The 21302-nt window shown below is 37.3% G+C and overlaps 1 protein-coding gene across 2 annotated transcripts in view; it reads right to left on the bottom strand.

Annotated features, from left to right (window-relative positions):
- Positions 1–21302, bottom strand: part of FBN1 (fibrillin 1) — a 235403-nt gene that overhangs the window by 143730 nt on the left and 70371 nt on the right. Inside the window, exon 1 of one of the 2 annotated variants that reach the window (XM_063652619.1) lies at positions 5145–5167. The exons of the other annotated variant lie outside the window; for it this stretch is intronic. The gene's annotated coding sequence lies outside the window, so the exon portion shown is untranslated. Of the gene's footprint in view, positions 1–5144; positions 5168–21302 lie in introns of those variants that run through there. 2 annotated transcript variants of the gene reach the window in all.

Here is a 21302-nt window from a genome sequence, read left to right on the forward strand (position 1 = left end):
TTAATACAGGAAATTCCATAATTATGAGCTGGTTGTGCTTCAGTCGTTTATGTATAAGATGAGCACTGGAATCTCTTATTTTAGAATTGGAAGGAAATTTATAGAAGAAGAAAAAGAAAATGAGCATTTATGGAGCATGGTGCTGGCTACAAGGGAGACATGCTGTCTCCCTTAATTCTCACAATTCTCTGAGGAAGACTTTTGCTTCATTTTATAAAGAAGGAAACTGAGGCTCAAAGTAAAGAAATTTGCCCGAGGTTATACAAACAGTAAGTGGCAGAATGAGAATTCAGCTTTTGGTGTTTCTCATTCTAAAAGCTGTGCTTTCCCCACTAATTTGCCTTCCTCAAAATGACGGTACAACGTACACAAGGGTAAATCAAAACACAGAGCGGCGAAGTTATTTTCTCAATGTCACAGAACAAATTAGCGGCAGATGGAACGACAATCTACATCTTTCAAATCCCAGATCAGGCCCTGTTGGTTACTTCATGCCTCCCCTTCGGCCTCATTTTTTGCCCTCTTGCTCCCCAGGATTAAATCACAGCTGTTGAGATTGAAGCAACATTCAAATCAGTTTCAGGACCTTGTTCTCATACTCCTAAATCTTGAGCTAACAAAACCCTCAGTGCAGTGTTGGAGTGTTGTTTGCAAGAAATGAAAATTATCCCAATTTTGTTTTTGTAAATATATTCACTGTAAACCATGATAACACAGAAGCAATGTTGATGTCAGCTAAAAAAATATATGTAATAAAATCTATGATAGAGGTTACCTCCCTGTGGAGAAGCAGGAAGGAGATGGTACGGGGAATCCTAAATGGGTATCAGTCATATTTTAGTGCTTAGGTTGGGCAGTATTCATTTTTAAATTAGGTTTGTAACTAACACATACATGACATATACTCTGTAAATGCGTCATATAGTGAATTGAAAAAGTATGACAAATAGAAAAGGTAAGCCACATACACACATACATATTATATCTGCAAACTGAAACGGAAGTGTCTTATATATCTATGTGACCATGGGCAAATTATTTACTTTCTGATCCACAGTTTTCTTAATTATAAATAGGGATGATAATAGGGTGTTTGTAAACATTATACATGAGAAATATTTAAGATATTTAATTTTCTGTCTGATTGTACCTCTTTCTATTCTATGACAATGATACTTTCAACAGAAAAAACCTTTATACCCAACACGCATCATTTAATTGGTTTCTTCAACGTGAGACAGAATAAGCCATTATTTGTGCACTACAGAAATATAAGGGCATGTTAAGATGTTATGCAGTATGTTCTATTTAAACATGGCATGCAGTGATGATGTGTAAATCTCACATACTGTTCCTTCACATCTTGTTCCCCTCCTTGTCCCTTTCCTGTGTTTCCTTCTTGATCCAAGGCTAAACTGTCCCAGCCCTGAAAATCTGTGCTCAGTTAAAAACTGTCATGTTAATCCTAGCTGCTCATTATCGAGGACTGTGCACAACCCCCTTTTGCCCAGCATGAGCTTCTAACGCTCTGATTCACCTCCGCAGACTCACCCCACTCCACGTCTATAAACAGAGCAGAAATCTGTGGAGACTATTTGGCATTGTCTGTATTACCCAAGAACATGTCTGGTTGTCTCACCCCTGACCCTGCCTTCAAAAGCCTTCTTATCCTTCAAGACCAAACTTAAACACTGCATTTTGGGAAAAGCCTGTCCAGCTTCATATATCAAAATGAACATCTTCATCTTCTGAGCTCCCATGATGTATTGCTGTACATTGACTATTTGCCAGTCATACCATTTGGCCATGGTCCAAAGAGAAGCATATAGGTTATAATCTACCAAATGGTAGGTTCCTTAGGAGGAGAGTCTTGTTTATCTCTGAACTCTTATCTTCTAACCCCAACTTCCTGGAATAGAAGACACTCAATATATCTTTCTTAAATCAAACTGTTAACTAGGTATAAAAATTGTTCTTGCTTCCTCTGGGCCACACAACTACACACATTCCTTAGATGAGCTCATGTGAAGTTAATTAGACAAGTTAATTAATTCTCCAACTCAGCAGGTTATCAGAACTGAATGTACCCAACTCATCTAAATGCAAAGATAATAAACAGGCTTTTGCCTTCTACATTTCTAATGGGGGTTTCTGAAAGAAACTTTCCACTAGCTCTATAACTCTAATGTCTCCCAAATAGAAGACTCTATGCTAAAAGGCTTTTCCAAAGTAGTAATATACCTAACCTCCACAAATACCTTTTATCTCAAAGACAATTTTTCTCTATACCATCCCAGGGGAATATGCAACAGCTATGATTTTAATTTTTTACCCTCATAGATCACATCCATGCACAATTCAACTACTTAATGGGGTAAGGCTGTAGGTGAGTGCAACAAACATCACGAACCTCAAAGGTTAATGACTCTCTATATCACTGGAATCCTGGTAAAGTTTTGGAAGAGCCTTCATGACTCACCTTCAATTTCCATCCACTCCTAGGATGAAACCACCACAAAATAGTTGTTGGAAAGAAGGATTTAAAACCAAGCTTCAACCATGGCAGATTCAAAATCCAGCCAATGCCAGCCAAATATGAGCTCGAAAGCATTCATAAGAAGAGGCTAAGGTTTACAAAACAATCCTTTTTGATGAGTTAAGTACAAGTGAATCAGAACCATATGGGTTAAATTCCCCTTGAAATACCCACGGATTTAGAATTAAGTGGAAAAGTGCTTGGCACAGCATAAATTCCAGGCATCTGAAATGCAGTTAGAAATCATTTTCTTTGAAACCTAACAAAAAGGGTTCCCTGAGACCTCCTGCACAAAACGCCAGGTATTCTTACAGCAATGGCAGCTACTCCTCATAGCGAACATAGTGCCAGAGTTGAATTCAGGCTGTCGACACAGAAAGTTCTGACCTAAATTCCAACCCTGCCCATTCTTAGCCCTGTGTCATTGTTTAATCTCAGTAAGCCTCAATCTCCTCACGTGTCAAGTGGAGATAATTTAAGGTTGTTAAGATTTGGGTGAAATATTATATGTGAAATACCTGTAATTGTCTCAAGCACATATTTTTTATCAGTGATATTTTTAAAAGCATCACCCAGAGAGTTGCTAAAAACAGAGTGATTTAATTCAAGAAAAAGCTTCTTAAAGTAATGTAAAACATCCTGAATCACCTGGCCCACTTACAGCCTTTTAGAATGCCCTTCTTTGTAGTGAACTGTGCAGGTGAAGGAAAGTCTTTTTGGTACCTGAACCCAAGATTGAGAGGGGAGTTGAGTGCACACTACAAAACAATATAGAGATGGCCCCTGTTTTGTGGAAAAAGGCAGTGCAGTAGATGAAAAGAAATGCACTTAGAACCCAAATCTCTATTCATTCAACAATTTGGTAACCTATGTGAATCCCTGACTTTGAGGATCAAAAAGGTTTTTAGAGAACAGCTCATCACTTTATAGATGAAAAAAACTGAGATTGAGGTGGCGCAATGATTTGCCCAAGGTCACACAGCCACTGAAAAGCAGACCAGCACTAGGACTCAAGTTTCCTCCTGGTCTAGTACTATTTTCACTAAATCATGTTACTACTCTGGATGCAGGCCTGATACATCCTGGTGCCAAGTGGCAACTGGTTTCCCCTGCAGAGGAGCAACAGAAGGGGCAGCAGAGTCCCTTTTCACCTTGGAACACGCCGAGGATGGCGTCAAGAAAGCCAGGTTTAAACCAGGTCAGCCAGAAGGGTTTGTCTAAAGCACAGCTGAGCAAGCGCCATTCAAGCCAGGATTCCGTCAGTACAACGGGCGTGTCAGCGACAAAGTTGAGTGAATGAAGTTCATGCCAAGTATTCATTGAGAAGGCTGGGCAAGATAGGTCCAGGTTGGGGAAGGGAAGAGAAAATGATGAGATGAAGGTTAAAGGAAAGGATGACAGGGTGTTCCTCTATGGCATCTTTTCCACAGTAGGGCGCTCTGAGCATACTTAGCTGTTTGTGCAGGGGCCCTAAGACACTGGCTATCAGTTGATATGCTTGCATTTGCAAGATTCTCACTTAAAAATAAAAACTTAACACTCACCTTAAATACTATGCCTGAAATATAATTAAGCCATCACCAGGAGATGAATTTGCCAGGACTAAGGCTTGAGGTCTGAATAACTAGGCTTCTCCTATGTGGCTAAAAGTTAGAGTGGTTTCCCCACTCCCATTCAAATGTGGTTTCCTATTTTTTAAAAACTCTTAAACAAGCTGGGCATAAATAATAAATAGCACTCCAAGTCCTCTCAGCCAGGCCAAGCTACCATCCAACTCCATTTCCCACCTCCCTATTTGAGTTCTCCTTGTTCCATATAAACTGTTAAATCTTTGATCCTACAACACATTTCATGTATTTCTCTGCACACACCTTTGTTTCCTTCAGCCATTTCCTATCCCAGAATATCTTCTTCCAGTTTATCTAAACAAGATAGTTCAGCATATAAAAAATTATAAACACTTGGGTATCATTTTGAAAACCATTTCAACTTCAGCATTATTAGCATGAGGTTTAGTTTTAGACCTTGGTAATTCCAGGAGAGAGGGTTTAAATTATTAGACCTATTCCAAGCCAGGATATAAAACCCTTTCTAAACAGGTACTCCCCCAAGTATGGTGAAGGGAAGCATAAATTATCTAAGTCATCTTACAGCCCAGTCAAGCAAAGCACAGTTTTTTTTGTTAAAGCTGTTTTGGCTGTTTTGGCACATTGACAACTAGCTTTGGAAATTCTATACCTAAGAAGTTGGGTAGAATTATGAAAAAGCAAAGAAAAAGCACACAAATTAGCAAAATATCTGGCTACAGCACATACTAATAAAACAACAGAAATATATGAATAGCAGACGGATCAGATTCAGAGAGAAAATTTAGTAGGAATGGATATCAAATGTGTTGAAAGATGCAAAGCCTGCAGAATGAGATAACTAGGTCTGTTTTTCTGACAATCAATGCTTACAATTCCATGAAAATTTTTGAAGTATCGTGGGAGTACCTATAGGTGCTGTATAGCTCTGACTTGCTGGTTAAAGCTTAGTCAGTGAGCTATGGAGCACTGTACATGCACTCAGATCTGCATCTGCATCCTTGCAGAGAAATCCCACTTACCTGATTTCCCACAAAGAAAGCTGTTTCAGCTCTTTGGATTCACACTGGGAACAAGAAGTGCTGATTATCTGAAAGTTCAGACTAGGAAGCAGGTGAATAAAAAGGCATTCCCTCACTCAACACATGCCCCAAGAGTTTTGGTCAATGCAAAGAGCAGAAGCCAGAAGTCTTCTTAGAAATCAGCTGCTACTAAAAGTTAGTGTAAATACTGAATGCAGAGCACTAGAAAAGGGAGTGAGAGCGTTGTGTGCTGCAAACCATTTTCTCTATCTTAGGTATGTGCTCCTTTGACAATTTATTGGCTAGTACAGCCTGTTTCCTTTCTTAACAAATTGTAGCCACAAATATATTATGTCTAAAGAATTTTGAGACCCCTTCGAAAGGAAGCTTGATCCAATCCTCAAGGCTCCAGGCACTTTCAGCATCAGCAGAGAGCTCTCCAGGAAGTCTGGCGGGTGGAGGCTGGATTCCCCCAGACTGAAACCCAAGAACTCTCTCATTAGAGGAGTCTGACTCAAGTAAAAGGCCTGCCGAGGACACAGACCAAGGACAAGCAGGCAGACCTCTGTGAGGAGCCAGGGTCCAGAGCAAAGCACAGTTTTTACAATCCTCAAGAACCTCTGCCAACCCAGCCAGGCTACTTACCTCGCCTGTGTCTATGTGAACTAAGGAAACAGTGTAAATTCCCTTCTCTTCCCAGAACAACTGAGTAAATGCTAAGGCTTGTTAACAACTGCCAGGAGGTTTCTACAGTATTCAAGGGCAGACTGGATTCACTCTGGCATCGGAAAAGAGGTTGAAAGAGACGATGGCATATCAGAAGATTAGGACAATAGAGGAAAGTTTTCATATCTAAGCAGCAGCAAAACAATGAACAAAATATACTGAAGTGAAAGACGAAGTATTTTACCAACAAAATCCTATGGAGACAAAGCCTGTTTTGTGTTCCCATCATCTGTTTTCAGTCATCTATTATCTGCAAGAGTTAAGTTTGTCTATTTCTACTTAGTACATGTGGAAGGCAAAACGAAGTAACAGATGCTACACAGGAGAAGCCAGGCTCACATAATAAAGAGTTTTGAGGCAAGAAGGCAGAATTCATGGGCCTCCTTTACTCATGGGCCCACTAACGGCGACTCAAATTGCTACTGCATGAAATCAGGCTCGCCCTGGGTATTGGCAGAGGTACGTTAAGTTTTCTCTTCAACATACCCTTATCTGAAACCATGCTACATGTACTCTTACACATGCAGACGAGCCAGGCATGAGACAAAGCGCACACACCTTAAATCAATAAAGGATCCTAACTTTCCTGTAGGAGACAGCAATAAAAATAACAATAAAAATAAGGACCCTGGTTGGTGACAGGCTTTACCACCTACAAGCCTTATTCAAATCACTCAATCTCTAAGTCTTGTTTCCTTATCCTATAAAATTGGGATAATAATACCTGCCTCAGAGGATGTGGTAAGGATTAAATGTGATAATACATAACAAATGCTTGCCTTACTGGGTGCTCAAAGAGCAGTTGCTGGTATCATTTAGGAGAGGATGAGAGAGTCAAATGTTATTCTCTGAGGTTTGGGATTCCCCATCCCCTCGGTAGTTAGGTGCAGAGTTTGTGCTATGTGATATGAGATCTGGTATATTTGTAATTTGCATAACTTGGTATGTGTTGGCTTTGTAAGTATTCCTCAGTTGTCTTCATATGAGCACATTTTGATACTCTAATTACAATGCAAGCTTCTAAAACTGCAAACCCATGGCTTCAATTTCCTTTGGATTTTTCCAAAAGACTTCAACAAAAGTTGACGGAGCCCCAAATAGCTCATATACTCAAGGACTTGGATGCCAGAAGAGGCCCTGGAAATTGCCTAATCCACGTCCCCTGCATGCCACAGTGGAAAGAGCTCAGTACTGGAAGTTAGATGTCCCACCCCTGTGTGACCCTCTCTAAACCATATAATCTCTCTGGGTCATAATTTCCTCATCTGAACAATAGGGATCATGCCATACTACCCAACCCCCTGAGTTGTTGTGAAAACTAAATAATGTATTCAGAAATTGTCATCCAATTGAAATACAGGGAGTTTTCATCAGTATTATTACAGACTAGAAAACAAAGTCTCAAGAGGGTTGAGTGATTTGCCCAAGGTCACCCAAAACCCCAGTGATGAGTGGTCTATCAGGGAGGGGCTTTAAAATAATGAGTGTAAGTGCTAAAACAAAATGACTTATCTTTTCAAGCCAATTAGTGATTTCCTTAAAACTAGCTGAATGTGCAGTCTTTCCCTTCCTGGCTCTGCCCTTTGGAAATGTTCATTACCTTCTGCTACAGGGACACCTAGATTCTAGAGTATGTGTTTTTGCAGCCTGGGCAGAGTCAGAGAAATCACCTACTAAGGCCCTACAATGAATGTTAATGCTTTAAACATTTATATTATTTAAAAATTTGTGAATAGGCAATATATTCAAAGGGTTCAAAAATCAAGAAGCATAGAAAATATTCACTGAAAAGTCTTCCCATAACTTCCCTCTGCCCAGTTCCTACGGCCAAACAGGTAACAACTTTATTAGTACCCTGAATATTCATCCAGCAAGGTTTTTATGAAAACACAAGTAAATTGAACATATTAAATATCAACTTGAGCTCCATTACACCCAATTCAAAATTTTAAAGAATCATATTTACCTTTTTTACACTTTACCAACAATTTTTGATTGATCCACTGAATCAACAACCTTCAAATGAAAATTTTCCTACTCTCAGACTATGGAAAAAGTATCTCTAAATTAAAGATTTCAGCTCCTAATTTAGCGTATGTTTTTACTCATCCTTAAAGCTCATCTTGAGATGGTTTATACTGTCAATATACACAGCAGAGCAAATATGAAGGCAAGTCATTCTGTTGGGCAAGCATTCCGGAAGAACTATTTAGCACATAGCTTTCCCTGGAAATGGGGTCTTAAGGCTTATTGGTAAAAGCCCAAATTTTAGTGTCCATAAGAACCACTGAGGAACTTATTGAAATGCAAATCCCTGGACTGAACCCTCAATAATTTTGATTCTGCTGGGGACCAGGAATCATTTTTGTTGAGTAACCCTGGCAATCATGATGCAAGTTGTCAGTAGATCACATTTTGGGCAACATTGGACTGGATGTTAGAAGAATGGAGTCAAGCCTGGACTCCCATCAATTAGCTCTGTGACCCCTGGTTAGTAAGCTCAGTTCACCGAAACTCCACAGAACCCTCTACAAAAAGCAGAGATTGGGCCAGAATGCCATAAAGTTCCTCTCCATAGGTCCATGCTGTGATGCTGGGACATCTTCAGTAATTTTGGCAGACCATAGCCCACAAAGAGGCCATGGATTACTGTGATATATCTACTTCAGGGAAACTTTACAAATCTGAAAGAGCATGTAACACAGTAACCCCCAGTTTTTCTTTGCTTTAATAAATTTATTCTGTTGCCCAGTGGTGGCCATGTTGTGTATTACAAATGGGGAACTGAGTCAATGTAAGAGAACTCCAAATGGAATAGCCCTTTGTGCATGGGCATGAACGTTTTGGGTGTCGCCATCAGCAAAGGGAAATGTGAGTGCCTTTAAATTAACCCAAGTCTTGGATTCATTAAAAACAGAAACATATTTTTAAAACCAAAGTATTTTCATTTTCAAGGATAAAGATTGCTATTTTTAGAGATCGCACTAGGTGGTGATTCCAACTAATGGATTGCCACTCAAACACTGGCATGCCAACTTGCTCACTGGCAGGAAAGCTCTACCTGCCCATGGTATGAGGAAAGCATCTTCCCTGCAGCTGAGGTCTTCCAGTCTAAACCAGGCAAGGAGAACAGCCCACACAAGCTTTCTGATTTAATTTAAACTGGAAGGGAAACATTTATGTATTGTTTTAATCAATAGTTTGGAGGACTCTAAAATTTGTAATGAAACATTTTAAATCTAATTTTCATTAGTCTTTTATTTAAATGAAGAGATTGTACCAAAAGAAGATGTTTTTATCTATTTGTAAAGTCCTTTAGAGGAGGATTATATGCCAGTACCCAGCACTACAGTCCTTAGCACAGACTATGTCTTTAATAAATACATGAGAGACAATGAATGAATGAACAGATGAACAATCAAATGAATCAGGATGTTTCCTCATATTCCTGTCTAGAACTTCTTCATGAACTAAGTTTTACCATCAATATTCACTGAGTACCTACTGTCTGCCAGACACCATTCTAGGCACTGAAGATATGGGAGAAAACAGGCGGCCAGCTCTCCTTTTCTGAAGCTAACTTGAGAGAGAGAAAGAGAGTTTTAGGTAAATATTTTTTAATGGTAATGTGATAAAGAGAAACTAAGGAAGCAACACTGGAGAGGAAGGTGAGAGAAAATGAAGGGGTTAGGTAAACAAATTAATTAATGAGTATCATATGAAGAAGACTGCCTCTTGTAAATCAGCAGGGAGCAGGCAGGAAGGAGGGAAAAAAAACCCTATCTACTAAATCTGTTTTGAACAAACAGATTGAGAAGCCATATTTCACGAGGTGAACCACTGCAAAGCTACCAAGTAGCCTAAGTTCCAAATATATACATGTATAAAATAAAATATTTTGAAAATTTCCAAGCAATTAAGCCTTCAAGTGTAAGTTATGTGTATTTAGCCAACTCTCCTGTGCCATTCTGCAAACGGGCGCTCCCCATGTATTTGGTACTCTTTTCTCGTGGGTATCACTCTGTTATTTGACACTCTCTACTCTCTCTTCTATTCCCCACATCCTGTCTAGCTTTAGAACTCCACGTGTGTGCACATCCTACAATGATTTGTTTCCCCCTGTTTTCTGGAGAATACTGAAGAAAGGTGCTGAGCCGTAGAGGCACAGACACCCCTGAATCCAGAAAAATCTTAAAAATGCAGATTTTTTTGTGATACATTTTAATCTTGATATATTTCAAAAAATGCTCTGAAAACGAGACTTGGAGATGAAGTTTGATCTCTTTAGTGAGCCAGCTATGTAAAAACAGTGCTCAAAATCTAGAAGGGCCAACGAGAAGGTATCACGCATGCTCTGCACTTCACCCTTTCTCTTTCCAAGCATCTGGATCTTTTTATATACTATATTGTTCCAGTGGGTGGTCTGGAAGTTTTAGGGGAAGGCTGTAATGTTTGGTATGGGAGGCAGGCATGCAGAAAGCTCAAGAGTGACGCTGTGGCTGCCTCACCATAGAACAATAACCCTGTGATTAGCTGAACTTTGCTCACCCATCACCCTCATCATCACACAGACACCAACACCACCCTGACTATTCAACAGTCACTCGAGAAGGCTTTTTATTGTATAGGATTATTTGTTGGACAGCACCCCTTGCAACCAGATCAATAAAATAAACTTATTAGAATCATCTGCTGGGACAGGGAAGCATTTCTGTGATACGAAGCCAATGAGATTTTATGTGTGCTTTGTTGTGGGGTCACAGAAAAGACACTTTGGGGAGAATTAAGTTGAAGTTTCTGGACTCAATGTCTCTGTCTAAACTGCTTTCAGTGATTCAGGACTTTTTTTTTTTTGTCTAGGTATATCTTTGCCTTCTCAAATGCTTATTTTCTATTAATATAAAATTAATTTAATTAATTAAAAGCAAAAACCCCAGGTGGCCCTCACATATCGATGAAATAAATATTTATAGTTGCATAACTACATAATAAATCCTAGTTTCTCACTATCCTTCATGATAAAACTAGAATTGTATTCTCAGAGAAAGGTCCCAACAGAAACTTGGCTTGGAAGGAATTAAGTTAATAGACCAAACTTTTAGTGGTTGGTATTTAAAAGGATGCCACATGAAAGAATAACTGCAGAAATGGGGGAGGTATCTCAGAGATGAATGTCACCTGGGTATCTGGTCTTACCTTTTCCCCAGGCTATCTAAACAGACCGGCCTAACTCTAGAGGTAATGAGTTCAACACCATGAATGTGCAAAGCACGGTAGTCATGACTACTTTCCTATGTACCAAGTATTAGACCAAGTGCCTTACATATAGAATCTCAATTCATTCTCTTTAAATTCCAGGCGAGAAGTAGAAAATGATTACCACTTTACGATGGTAATAATTCATTGGGGGATATCATTTATTGCTCGCCACCCACCATACCTTGGTCAGATAAAGATCTAGAACTGAGCTTAAGGGAAACAGCTGTCTCTCACCTCCCCTATTCCTCCCCAGACCCAGCAAAGTGCATGATGTATAGTAAGTGCATCATATATATTAAATAGATACATGAAAAGTTCCATTTCTCTAGAGAGAAATAAAGCCAGAAATTCTAAGCTTTTATTAATTTTATACTTGTGGTCTTTTCTAATTCAAAAAAATCATGTGGCCTTTGTAGAACATTCAAAAGACACAAAAAATTAGAAATCAGAAAATGAAATTCAACTATAATCCCACCACCCAGAGTGAACCACTGTAAACATTTTCATCTGTGTTTTTCCTAACATTAATGAACATATCTTAACACATAACACAATCATGTGTTGGTTAATTAAAAATAAAAGGCCTGCCAAGCTGACCCCATTATTACTAAATGAATAAAAGGAAACCCACCAAGTAAAATATTGTGCCAAAAATAACAGAAATACAGTAAGTATACTATTTAAATGATGTTCAATGTGATAAAAAAAAAAAAAGAAAAAGAAAATGCCAACTTTCCACTAATCTCAGCAAATAAAAACTCCTATATATTTTGTAGACTTCAAATGTCTGTATCCAGGGAAACCATTACTCAACAGTGTATAAAACGAAAAAGCTGTTTTGAAGAATGAGGGCACTACAAACTTAAATGAAACAAAACTGATACTATTTATCTTCAAGATTCTAAACTATTTTAATAAATTCCTGGGGCAAGAGTCTGTTCTTAAATTGAATTGAATAGTGGCATCTAATGCATGATTTGCATTTGAGCCTGAGGAATTAAAAATTTAATAGAGCAGCTGAGTATTTTAAATCTTTTGGAAGAATTGAAAAAGAAATATGAACTCTTACACACCCTGTAAACCAGAATTTTTTTCTTACCCTACGAATATGTTATTCATGTACTCTGTACATTAGGTCAAATATTAGTCACTTTCTTTGGAGGCTGACCAAATGCCTCCACCCTTCATTGCAGAGTTTGCTGTAATCATCTGTAGTAAGAATAGCAGAATCACACTAATATGTGCTGAAGGCTGACGATACAGCCCCTGGAGGTTTCGACAACACATTTCTACCACTGATTTACCACCCTTTTCATTTGCTTTTAAGCAACAGGGGAAAAAGTTTCAAGTATCTCAGTAAATAAAATGAAATATAAAGGAAAATGACATCATTTCAACTTGGCTGAAATTGAAGCCTTTCAGCTATTTTGTGTCAACTTGAATTTCATAATATAAACACCTATTTTACTTGTGTCTCTACAGTTTAAGCAAGTCAATTATTTTTTTAATTGGATTTCCAACTATAAGGTTAAACAAGACCCCCACCCTTTCTCTTCAAGACTTCAACATGGAAAAACCTTTGAATGTTGACACTAATCTTTCTGGATCATCCAAAATTTAGTAAAGCATGTTTACTGTCACTTTTTAACATTATGTTAAGAACTGTTGTAGCATAAAACTTTGGGTTCATGTTTTATTATGTTTATACAAAAAGAAAATGAAACCATAATTCTCCTTTGACATGGATGCTTAAAATCATAGACTGTGAGATCTGGAAAGGACTTCAGAGATCTTCTAGTTCAACCCCCTGGATTTATAGACCAACAGCTGGAGACCCAGAAAGGTCACAGGCCAAGAAAAACAACTGATATCTAGAGAATCCTGACAGCTGAGTAACAATCCAACAATCTTGGAAAATCCAAAATATGTCCCAAAGCAATTTACGACATGGTTATTTAAAAATCACATTTACGTTGCTGTCTGCATTGTTTTTCATAGCCTTGGCACTCAAAGTGTGACCTGTGGCCTAGCAGCAGCCGCATCACCATCACCTGGGAGTTTGATGGAAATGCAGAGACTCAGGCCCTGCCCCAGACCTGCCAAATCGGAATCTGCTCTTGAACAGGATCCCCAGGTGATTTCTATGAACATTAAAGTTTGAGAAGCATGGGTTTACACCAGTGCGACTAAAAGCTGGTTCACAGATTTGTGAGAACTGTTTGTGTCCAGTCTGTGATGAGGTAAACACAGAAATTAAGAGTAAACCTTTAGGAACGTTTGTATCAATTTCATGGAGTAATTTAATACAGGCTGAATATAATTCGTCAGTGGGGCTTGTATTTGTATATTTTTGTATGATTTTTCTAGTAACTCATTTTTATTATATTTTTAAAGTATCAATTCACAAGATAAGAAATGATTTTTAAATGAAATTTCATCACAGATAGAGAAACACTGTTGTGTACCATCCTTCCTTCCCCCTAACTGAGACCAGTTTTAAAAAATCAGTTGGCTCACTTCTCAACTTTTCTGTGAGCCAGGATTACCCTGATACCAAAGCCAGACAAAGACATGAAAAGAAAACTACAGACCAATATTCACTATGAACAGAGACAGAAAAACCCTCAACACAGAACTATCACATCAAATCCAACAATATATAAAAAGAAGTATTCACCATGACCAAATGGAATTTGTCCTAGGAATGCAAGGTCAGTTTAACATCTGAAAATCAATTAATGTAATACACCATATTAATAGAATAACAGACAAAAACCACATGATCATCTCAATAGATACAGACCAAGCATTTGACGAAATCCAATGTCTATTCACGATAAAACTCTCAACAAAATATAAATAGAAAGAAACTACCTCAACCTGTTGAAGGGTACCTACGAAAAACCTACAGCTAGCATGATACATAATGGCAAAATAACAAATGCTTTCTTTCTAATATCAGGAGCAAGATAAGGATATCAGTTCTTGTTACTTCTATTGAACATTGTTCTTGGGGTTCTAGCCAGTGCAATGATGCAAAGAAAAGAAATTAAAGTTACAGATAAGAAAGAAAGAAGGAAAGAAAGAAAGAAAGAAAGACTATTTTCACTCCAAGACAATATAATCCTGTATATAGAAAATCCTAAGGAATCTACCAAAAAAAAAAAAAAAAACAAGTTCAGAAAAGTCACAGAATACAACATCAGTATACAAAGAGCAGTCATATTTTTATATACTAACAATGAACAATCAGAAAATTAAATTACAAAGCAATTCAATTCACAATTACATAAAAAGGAATAAGATTCATAGTAATAAATCTAATGACAAAAGTGCATAATTTGTGCACTGAAAACTACAAAACATTGCTGAGATAAGTCGAAAAATCTTTAAATAAGTGGAGAGGCAGTCCATGTTCACAGAATGGAAAAATCAATATTGTTAACATTTCTTCACAAATTGACCTGTAGATTAAAGGTAATCTTTATCAAAATCTCAATGGAATGTTTTGTGGAAATTGACAAGTTGAAGCTAAAATTTATATGGAAATGCAAAGGACCCAGAGTAGCCAAAACAATTTAGAAGAAGAAGAATAAAGTCAGAGGACTTCAAAACTTACCACAAAGCAACAGTAATCAAGAGACTATGGTACTAGAGTAAGAATAGAGATTAGATCAATGAAACAGAATAGAAAGGCCAGAAATAAACCCTTCTAGTTACAGCTAACTGATTTTCAGCAAAAGTGTCAAGGAAATTCAATGAGAAAAGATGGTCTTTTCAACAAATAGTACTAGTAACATTGGATATGGATATGTACATGCAAAACAGTTGACCCTCACCTCACACCATATACAAAAATTAATTCAAAATGGATCACAGACTTAAATATAAGAGCTAAAACTATGCAACTTCTAGAAGAAAACATGAGAAAAATTTTCAGATCTTGGGTAGGCAAAGAGTTCTTAGATAAAATATCAGAAGCACAATTCATAAAAGAAAAAGACTGATAATTTAGACATCATCAAAATTAAAAATGTTTATACTTCAAAAGGCGCCATTATGAAAATTAAAAAGACAAGTCACAGGCTGGAAGAAAATATTTCCAATATCTGATAAAGAACTTGCATTAAAAACTACAAGGCACTCTTACAACTCAATAAGAAGATAACCCAATTTTAAAAGCTGGCAAGAGATTTGAGTAAACATGTTACCAAAGAAGATACATGAATAGGCAGATGAAAAGATGTTCAACACCACTAATCATTAGGAAAATAAAAATGAAAACCATAGGACATCATTTCACATCCACTAGAATGGTTATAATGAAAAAGACAGACAGTAACGTAGTTGTGAGAATATGGAGAAACTAGAACCCTCACTCACTGTTTAATGGGAATGTAAAATGGTACAGCTACCTTGGAAAATAATTAGGCAGTTTCTTAAAAAGTTAAATATAAACTTGGCATATAATCCAGCAATTCCACACCTAAATATCCACCCAAGAGAAAGCAATACATATGGCCGGACAAAGACTTGTACGTGAATGTTCATAGCAACATTATTCATAATAGCCCCATACTGGAAACAATCAAAATGTCCATCAGCTGGTGAATGTATGAACAAAATACGATATATGCTTACAATGGAATGTTACTCCGCAATAAAAAGGAATAAACTACATGCTACAACATTATGCCAAGTGAAAAAAGCCAAATATAAAATACTACGAATTATAAGATTCTATTTACTTGAAAGGTCCAGAAAAGGCATATCTATAGAGACAGAAAGTGTATTAGTGGTTGCCCAGGGCTCTGGGAGAGAGGAAGGATTTTTTGCCAATAGGTGTAAGAAATCTTTTGGGGGATGACAGAAATGTTCTGAAACTAGATTGTGGTAATGGTTGCATAACTCTAAATTTACTAAAATTTGAATTGAATTGAATTATACACTTAAGATGGGTGAATTTTATGGTATGTAAATTACACCTCCATGATGCTTTTTTGAAAAAAAAAAACCAATTGACAAACCAATTCTTATATTTACCTAAAAAGATGCACACGTTGTCAACTAATACAACCTACAAGTCTATGGTTAGATATTCTACTGCTACCTCAACTGTATGGACTTAATATTCTTTCTGTTTCTTTTGGTTTTCGTCTCTCGCACTCACTGGATAAGTAAGCTTTATATATCTAACCACCTGGGGCAGATACTTCACCTGTTTTCCAATCATATTTTTCCTGTTTTTTAGAAGCCATTTTTTCCAAACTAATCCTAGGACTTAACACAGTTGGCCTATCTAAGGATCAACCCTGCGGTTATGACCTCATTAACATCACGTTCTAGCAAGTAAGATTCTTTACATAAATCTATATCACATTCCTTACTTTTCATGAAGAGATCAATAAAAGGATGTATACACATACATAAATACACATGCAAAAAAATTTGTTTTGTGCCTCTGCTACTGTAAATGTTGGGAAAACTTTGAAAAAAAAAGGGAGGTGGGAAATGAGATACTCATGTAACTTCAGAACCTTAGGGTGAGAAGATTATGGAGACAGTCATCCTCATGAAATTCATGACTCCCCTATCTAACATTTCTTAAAATGTTTTCCTGAATCTGTTGAACAATCTAGGTGATAGGGTGCTCACTACATTTAAACTGGAAAAGTCAATTCTTGCTCAGTTATTGATTGAATCACTTGCCCCATACTCATTTATTTAAAACAAAAGAGCAATGTTATTGCTTTTATTCTGCAGTCATGGAGCTAAAAAAGAAAGCCTTTCAGTCAGCTAAGGAGAGAGAGCTGGTGTGAATGTGCTGATCAGCCCAGGCAAACTGGCATCTGCTGGCCAGGCTGCAGGGGATGGGTGGGCATATCCAAGAGGAAAGGTGATTGGAAGGGATTCTGCCTGTGGATGAAGGAGCTTGTGTTATAGGCTTTCCAGGGCCTAAGGAAAATGGTCTGTTGACTAATAGTGAGGGTACATTGTTTGCTGGAAAGCAGAGTTCACAAGCCCCAGAGAAAGGCCAAAGATCTAGTATAAACTAGCCGGAGGCTATTCAGAAACCAAGGGCAATGCACCTTCAGTGACAAATGCTAGATTCCCACTGAGCCACAGGTCAGCATGGGTATGAGAAGTCCAAGGCTCGTCCAACATTTTAGCAACACCCATCAGTCTGATTTAAATAACACTCCTACAAAGAGTCAGGTACAAAATGTGAAATGAATCCTGGAATTCATCCATCCACCACTGACAGCATTTATCACTGGTTTAAACTAGGTATAGCAGAACAATGGTACCCTGGTAGATCTGTCTTAGGCCTACAACAAATCCAAATTAGATTAAAGCATCAAATATATTTAAAAATCGAACCACAAAAAACTGGAAGAACATGAATAAAAATATTTATTGAATCTTTGAAAGCACAAAGACTTTCCAATCTTAAAAGCCATAGATAAATCACGAGGAAAAGGACCACATGTAAAATGAAAATAAAAATACATGTACACTAATACAAATTTAAATACCTGCAAAAATATTTAAAGTAAAAAAGATTTAAAAAAAGATTTAAGAACCTATTTCAATAAAGAGTTAATATCTATTGTTGGGAATAAGCAAGGATTTTTCTTTCTTTTTTATTATTTAAAAAACCCCTATGATGGCAAGACTGAGGTGAAACCAAAACTTAGATATGCAGGTGCACACGTGACCACATTCATAATAGGTAGTAAGGGCTTTAAAGTGCCTGTAGCCATTCTCCAACAATTCCACTCCGTTCTAAATATAAAAAACACTCTGTGTTCAAAGATGTTACACAAAACGAAATAACAGAAAATAATGAAAGCTAAGGGTAGAGCCCAAATGCTTAAAAAATGAAAACACAGGGTTATACAGTATTTTAAGATGTGTATGTGTGTAAAACATATAATACAAACTGAATTTATATTGTGATTGCAGAGAAAATTACTATGTAAAGAAAAATAGAAACTAGAAGGAAATATAGTCAGGCAAATATTAACTGTGATTATATTAGTATGGTAGGTAGTTCCTTCGCTACTTCCCAAACTTTCTTAAATGAGCATATTGAACATTAATAGCAGTCGCTCAGGGGCCTATGAGTATTTTCTCCAACTTCTCTGCACTTTTCTAAATTAAAAAAAATACTTTTCACATTGTCTATTATGAATATGGATTACTTTGATATCAGGATTTTTTAAGTAAAGGATCGAAATGTTAAAAGGCCTTTGAGAAAAATTCTGAACATTACAAATTAAGGATTCTCATTGCTGAAACTTCCAAGCTAATAAATAAGTAATGTGCTTTCTGTAAAAAGAAATTATGTATTATTAATCTCTACATTTGTTGGGGCAACAGGAGGTCAGAAAAGGAAAAGACCAACCAAGTTTTCAATAAAGGGGAGAATTAAAATTAGATTTTCCAAGACTGTCACAAAATCACTGAAGAAGCTCCAGACCAGAAACAGTAGAAAAATTTTTAAGAAATAAGCAACAATTTAATTAGTTTGTTAAAAAAAACAAAGACCCCTCAAAGAATAGGAAGCAAAGAGCCCCCAAGGATCAGTACTGGGGATTGTCTAAAACGGCATTTTCTTTAAAATCTTGGAGAGAAAGTGTGCAAGTAAAATCTACACAGTTACAAATGGCCACGAGGTCATACACACAGTAAATTGTTAAGATTAAAAACTCTAGCACAAATTCATGATGGCAGTCACCTCTGGAGACAAGAATGGCAAAGGAACTAGGGAGGAAAAGAGAGACATAAGCTTTATCTGAGATGCTCTGGTTCATTTATTTAAAATTCATAAAATGTTGACATTTGTTAATACCAGGTAGAGGGTTTAAATATGGTTGTCTTATTAGTCACTGCACTGTTCTGTATTTAAATTTTTTTAAAAAAACAAGAGGCGAAGGGCTCCAAACAGAGACAAGTAGACTAGTTGTGAACATCTGTTAAGTGTGAAAAGGGGGAACAAAGGGAGGATGTGGGCATGGTTCTGCAGGCAAATGAAGGGCACCTGCTGGGGATGAGCCAGCGAAGTGGGAAAGACCAGCTCATGGGAGGCTTTGTCTGGTCCACTAAGGAGTTTGAGCATTATCCGAAAACAGGAGGCTAAGAAAGCGTTTCAACTAAGAAAGAAATCTTTCTTTGAGATCTATCTTTGGGGATTGTCTCAAATTGTTTTTGCAAGTTTGTATTTTTGCATATATTTATATATACATATGCTGAGTTATGTGATGATTATGGCCCAGAATACACAACACAGCTCAAATTATACATTGGAACTTCATATCTATAACTCATACCATGATGCACATTAATCTTAAAATGGTGCATTAAGTGATAGCTATCACATTGTTGTACTAACCATCACTATGATCTCATATCACAACAGAATATAATAAATTGTAAATTAAACAATATGGCTTATAGTGTTATAAAAATAAAAAAGGACAATGGCTAAATTTTAAAATAACAATAATAATTATGATTATTCCAAAACAGGTCTTACAAGGCTAAGTGAATGGAGAGCTAAAGACTAAATAAGCTTCAACAAATGTAAAATCATGGTCATAAGAAAAAAAATATGTATTACCCTCCTAAGGCATAGCTCTCGATTAATGATTTGTGGCCAGCAAGGAGATCTTGGATTCTCATCAGTCCCTTGAAGTCTGTCATGTTCCCTTTAACCAGATTCTTGGCAAACAATTAAAGGAACCATCAGAACCAGACTGAGGCTTTGACTGAGCCTGCTCCCCAAGGAAAATCTCTGCTATCAAGAGACCCTGGGCAGTACCATCAAAGAACTCTTCTCTGAAGAGGGTAGGCTGGGCAGACAGGCCAGGACCCCATGGATTTTTAGAAGCCAGTGATGGCCACTCCTCTACTGACTGTGGATGAATGAGGGGTCCCAGATTAAACCCAGCCTTGGTGCAGCCTTGCAGATCTCTGGCTGAGGGTTAGGCCTCTTCAGCCTTGTCCCGAACGCACGGGTCCTGTCCTCATGGTGTGGAGCAGAGGCCATGAAGCTGTGTGATACTCAGGCTGTGGCACTGGCCTAATTACCCTGTTAATTAATTCAGAGCACATTCCTGAGTCCTTGCAATGGTCAGTGGTACAATATTAGACCCTAAAGATACAAATGTAAGTAAGACACAGCCTCTGTCTTGAGTGTACAACCTAGATGGGGAGATAAGTATAGACAGTGAAATGAACCAGTGTGATTATCTGGGAAGTACAAACAATGTTTTGGAAATAGAGAAGTGATTCTTCTGTGTATGGCTAATGGAAGCTTTCTCATCTGACAAATCAGGAAGAATGTCAGATGGAAGGAGCAGCATGGATGAAGCATGGCACTACAAACATATACTGTAGATTGTGGATTGTTGTTTGTGACAGCAAGAGATAAGGCTGAAAAGGTCTGCTGGTTCCAGGTTGTAAATGGCCTGGTGGCTCTGGCAAAGGAGTCTGGACTTTTTCCTAAAGGCAGTAGGAAGTGGTTAATGATTGGATACATGTTTTAAAAATATAACTCTTACTTGCCCATTCAAAAAAAAAAAACATATTAAGCACCTACTTTGTACAGGCACCACATACAGATAACATCTATATCCTAAACAGCTCTCAATATTCTTATCACTATAAAACCAGCCAATATAAATGCAATAAGCTAGAAAAGATTCCAAGAAATGTTAATAAAATGATTAGGACATAGAAAAGATCAAGAGTATGCAGTGGCTTCCATGTGACATCAGATCAGGACAATCAGGAGGCTTCCATTTGGAAACTCAAGTATGACACAAAATAGCATCCAATTTTATGAATATCACTGTTGTTTTGTTCATTTAATTTTGAATGTCAATTTAAAAGAACAAATATTGATGATGACTCCATCACATATAAAGATATTAATACTAAAATTCTGAGGTTATGTTAGATGAAAATAACACAAAAGCACCATTTTACTCAACAGTTAGGCATTCCTATAGGTTAAACATAAAAATGGGTTCCAGAAGGGAACATTTGCAGATTAGAGATAGGAAATAGTTCATATGTGACATAGAGTGTAAACTCAAGTAAATAACATGAAAGACAGGAGTATTCTTTCAGAGATGGCTCCTGCCCACAATCACAGGGAACAAAATG

Source organism: Pongo pygmaeus, chromosome 16, assembly GCF_028885625.2.
Source record: "Pongo pygmaeus isolate AG05252 chromosome 16, NHGRI_mPonPyg2-v2.0_pri, whole genome shotgun sequence".
NCBI classification, from domain to species: domain Eukaryota; kingdom Metazoa; phylum Chordata; class Mammalia; order Primates; family Hominidae; genus Pongo; species Pongo pygmaeus.